This window comes from Alexandromys fortis, unplaced genomic scaffold (assembly GCF_014885135.2).
Source record: "Alexandromys fortis isolate MF-2015 unplaced genomic scaffold, M_Fortis_MF-2015_v1.1 scaffold_0, whole genome shotgun sequence".
Classification (NCBI taxonomy): Eukaryota; Metazoa; Chordata; class Mammalia; order Rodentia; family Cricetidae; genus Alexandromys; species Alexandromys fortis.
In genome coordinates this window covers 21,176,997-21,181,993 of record NW_026067949.1, presented here as the reverse complement: position 1 = coordinate 21,181,993, position 4,997 = coordinate 21,176,997, and the positions used below count along the sequence as shown (strand labels likewise).

Below are 4,997 nucleotides of genomic sequence, written 5' to 3'. Positions count from 1 at the left end.
AGGGCGGAGACAGCGGCGTAGACAGAGGGCTTGCTGGAAGAGGACGTGCAGCTCTACTCGGCTCCCGGAGGCTTGTCCTTACGGGTGCACCTCCAGGAGGGCCAGGCTGCGGAGGAAGTCTCGTAGCAAGCATAGCAGGAGGCCGCCTTACGCTATTCTCCTAGGTATACCAAGGACCCTCCACCATGCATCACGTGTGCATCGGTGCCCATCGTTTCTGGGATGCTGGGCTGCTTGCCTTCGAAAACAGCTCTTAGGCGCGGGCCAGTAGCGGTAAAGTAGAAACAGGGAAATCTCCGTGAGTTCGAGGTTAATCTGGTCTACACAGTAAATTTCAGACCAGCTAGTAAAACCCTGTCTCAAAATTTCGATTAAATTAAAAAAGAACATAGCAGATGGGGGAAATTTTTTGAAAAAGAAGAGCCAAATGGGGAATAAGTCAAATAGGCCAGCGAAGCAAAAGGAAATTCAGAAAGGAGTTCACTTGTAGAGACAGTTTATGTCAGGAGTGGCGCTGAAGAGCACCCGGAAGGACTGGTTATTTCAGAATGCTGGGGCAACGGGTTTTTCACACCAGATCATGTAAAAAGAAAGTCGATTCACCCTCCTGATGTCATCACGCAAAATGTGTATTCGGGGTCAGCTGAGTGATGCACACACCTGGGCATGACGGAGCACAAGCAAGAATGTTTCTGATCTGCCTCCCTCCTGCAATCCTGACCAGTGGGCGGCTGAGGAGGGTTGTTGTGAGTTCAAAGCTTGACCTAGGCAGTGAGTGCCAGGTCACCGAGGGTTTAAAAAGACAGTTAAGAACACCGACTTCTCTATCAGAGGACCTGGGTTTGGTTATCAGCATTAACACAGAAAGTGCTTGCAACCATCTGAGATTCCATTTCCAGGGGATCGCGAGAAACAGGTTGATTTAAGTTAAAAGAGCTAGCCAGAAATGAGCCTAAGCTCGGCCAAGCATCCAGAACTAATAAGTCTCCGTGCTATGATTTGAGAGCTAGTTGGTGGTCCAAAAGAAGAAAGCCTGGTCCAGTTGTATAAGTTGATCTTAAACTGCCTATAGTTATAGCTAAGGATGGCTTGGAGCTTGTGATCCTCCTGCCTCAGTCTCTCAGAGCAGCTGATATTTGCCGTCATCCCTTACTTAGACCTATTCTATCACCCGAATGGAGATGATATAGATGCATTCACATAAGTTATTAATAATTCACAGAGCTAGAGTATTTTTGTTGGTGGCTTGGTTTGCTTTTGGGTCTCCTGTAATCCAGAATGGCATTCAACTGTATATATAGCCAAGCATGGCCTTGAATGCCTGCTACCCAGTCTCTAACTTCCAAGTGCTGGGATTACAGGCACACGCCACCATATCCAGCTACAGTTTTGAGATTCCTTTGCGTTTCCTTTGCGTTCTTCTGCAAGCACAGACAAAAGCCCACATATTAGAGTGTATGGTACCCGTACAAAGGAACTAACACAAAGTTACTGTCTGATAAAAAGCTGACTGGGAAGTGAGGAAGTCCTGAGAGTGGAGATTAAAAGGTTGCTGGTGTGGGGAGGCTTCTCGGAGTTTATGCAGAGACAGGCAAGTGAGATGGCCCACCTTCGGGCTGGCAGCCCAGCAGATGCTCTTAAGACAGAATGTGTTCCTGTCCCTGAACCAAAAGACTGGGAGGTGGAAGCGGAGAGGAAGAGGAGAAGAGAGGATGCTGTCTTAGCCAGGCTTCTGCGGTCTTAGCCAAATACTACAAACTGGATAGTTTATAAATAAGAGGGGTGTCTTTCGCTCGTGGATCTGGAAACCAGGAAGTCTGTTATCTTTGGAGCTTTTCGGGAACATGTTGAAACCATAGCAAGAAGTCAGCCCTGCCTTCCCATCTGTGAATTCTGCCATCCCCTCTCTTGGCACCATCCACACTGACAGGAGTTGTAAGGTACAGGTTCAGAGACCAAGCAGATCTCACTCACCCTTGTTTGTCTTTCAAATGCCAAGGTGCGGTTCACACCGTGTTTGCGCTCTTTAGTGCCTTCTGCCAAGATGGGGTGAGGTGTTTCCATGAATGACATTCAGTGCATCAGAGCTCACATAGGTGTCTCCATGATGGACAGTGGCCCGGCTAAGGTGATGTCAACTTGACACAGGCTAGAGTTACCTGAGGGGAGGGAACCCCGATTGAGAAAATTCCTCCATAAGATTGCTCTTTAGGCAAGCCCGTAGAGCATTCTTAATTCGTGATTGATGGGGGCAGGCTCAGCCCATTATGATACTGCTGGATTCTGTAAGAAAGCAGGCTGAGCAGGCCAGCAAGCACCACCCCTCCACGGCCTCTGCAGCAGCTCCTGCCTGCAGGTTCTGGCTCTGTTTGCATTCCTGTGCTGACTCCTTCAGTGATGGACAACGGATAAAAACGAGTAGGTCAAAGAAGCTCTTTCCTCCCGCAGCTTGGTCATGGTATTTCATCACAGCCGCAGTGACCCCCAACTAAGATAGATGGCTACATTCCTGCTGAGCCCAAAGTACAGGTGTGTGTTGGGGAACAGGGGGCAAAGTGGGGAGAGGGGAGGCAAATTGGGTGCTTTCATACCTTTTATTGTATCAGGAATTGCGGACCTAGGGTGACATCTAATAACTATTTTAACTTCATCAGGTACACCAAGCTTCTCCATATTCCTCCACAGAACCAAGAAAAGACAACGCATAGTGTGCTCATGCAGAGAGGAGCTATGAACACTGGTATCACCAAATCATACCCAACTTTCTCTTGCTGAGGAAAGTGCCAAGTTCGTAAGGACTGTGCTGAAAATCAGCGCACATAACTAGGGTTCACCATGCCCACCCACTTATGTGTGAAGTAGAAAACAGGTTTTTGGGGCTATGTCGTCCCGGCTGTCCTGGAACTAGCTCTGTAGACCAGGCTGACCTCGAACTCACAGAGATCTGCCAGCCTCAACCTCCCAAGCGCTGGGATTAAAGGTGTGTACCACCACTGCCCAGCCTGAGTCTGGCTTGTTTATTTGTTTGTTTGTTTTTAACTAAAAAAGATCTGTCTTTAAGGCTCACAATTGGTAAATGACAGAACCCACATCCCCCTACCTATTCTCCCAATTTCCTGCACAGACACCCAATCCCCTGTTTCATTGAGTTCATTTTAACACATGTCAACAGAAGGAAGTTCCATGAGCTCTGGCAGCCTGTGTGCATGTGATAGTAGCTGGCACCTCCTGATAAACTAATACCACCCATCTCTGACCCTGACAGCATGAGGGCTCCTCTGAGGGATGTCATGCGTTTGTCGTGCTCTCTGGCTGCCTAGGAGCTGTTTCTCCTATGAATATCCTAGTCTTGGAAGTGTCCCAACATGCAGCAATATTTTGTCAGCAGTTTTCAGCCTCTTTGAGTCCACCCCAGGCACTGTTCTTCTAAAGCTCTTTAGTGTGGGAAATTTTAAATATTCGCTAACTTTGATCCCCAGGTAACTCTCATCCAGTCGTATAATGATCAATTGGTGGCCAGTCTTGCCTCCTTCATTTACTGTCTCTTCCTGAATTGCTCTGAAGAAACTTCTAGACATCGTATCATTTTGTCTACAGATATTTCTTCTTATATTTTTTTTCCTGAAATCTAAAGTCATGTTAACGGCAACCATAGCACCATGATCCATTGAAACATCTCCAAAGTTAAACTTATCCTCCTCTAATGCTACCAAATGTCCATTTTAGTGTTCAAACTTCTGTCCCATCTCACTTAAACTTTGTGTCCAGTTTGCTTGAAATAAGAGTGAAGAAAGCTTCCCCTGGGTCGATCCTGTCTCAAGTCTCATTCAGTCTAAGGCACAGGTTTAGTTTCCGGGAGTTCACCTGTGAAGAAACAGTCTCTTGGCCTGAAGTCTGGATTTTGCTGATTGACTCTGGGGTGTCCTTTGGTCAGTTTCTCTCTCACCTCCATTTCCTGAAAATTCACTTGTTACAATTTTCTCTTTATGGGAGAGACCTTTCCTCACTAAATGGTGGACTCTCCAAGAAATAGTGCCTTATTTGTGTCTGCTTAGAAGCTAACATTGTAAGTCTTCAATAAATAAATTAAAAATGAGGAAATCAAGTGGCTGTTGTTTTTTCCTCTGGTCAGAACATGGAAGCCTTTAGAGTGAGGTTGCTGGTGATGGTTCTTATTTCCCCCCTTTCTTTTCTGAGTTCCTCAGGCAAAAAATCATGTAATATGTTCTGGCTTCTAAAGTAGGAGCAATAATCTTGTATTGGTCATAGTTCTCTAGAGAGATAGAACTAGTAGTGTGTGTGTGTGTGTGTGTGTGTGTGCGCGTGCATGCTTTATAAGTGAACTTCCTACACTGACTTACACAACAGGAAGCTGGGTAGTCCACACTGGAGAGGCAGAGAATTCAGTAATTGGTCAGTCAAAGAAGCTGGACTAGCGAATAATGGAAGCCAGCAATGACTTCCTAGTCCAACGCTGTTGGTCTGCAGGCTCCCTGCAGAGCTGCTGTTGTGGGGCCACCTGAAAACACCGTGGAAACTGGCATTGCATGGCTGTGGGTGGTGACTCTAGACACACCAGAGCAGGAGTGCTCACATGCTCAAGTCTTCTCAAGATTTGTCTCTCTGTTTCTGTAGCCGCCTGCAGGGCACTGTCAGCATTCGAGGCAGATCCTTCACACACACACACACACACACACACACACACACACACACACACACACTCACCCCGTCTTCCTTTCATATGCCAGTCCTGTCCGGAAAAGTGTTCACAGACGTACTCAGAAGCATCTTGACCAATGGAGAGACTAGCATCTCTCTAGCCAGTCAGGTTGACAGTCAAGACTGTTAGAGTTCACTTGTTGTCAGTTTGGCACCAAACCTATTTCCTTATGTCCTGTGTTGACTTTCCAGGGAGCAATTTAAATAGACTTGGGGAGTGGTCAAGGTTCAAGGTTTGGTGGTCTACCTTGACCCTCCTCGGGGAGGTGTCAGAGTGC

At 46.9% G+C, this 4,997-nt stretch overlaps 1 long non-coding RNA gene across 1 annotated transcript; it reads left to right on the top strand.

Annotated features, from left to right (window-relative positions):
• Positions 1 to 40: 40 nt before the first annotated feature.
• Positions 41 to 3,986, top strand: LOC126506386 (uncharacterized). Its single transcript, XR_007593213.1, has 3 exons — positions 41 to 164; positions 2,449 to 2,529; positions 2,655 to 3,986. It is a non-coding gene; the product is annotated as an uncharacterized lncRNA (long non-coding RNA).
• The last annotated feature ends 1,011 nt before the right edge of the window (positions 3,987 to 4,997 follow it).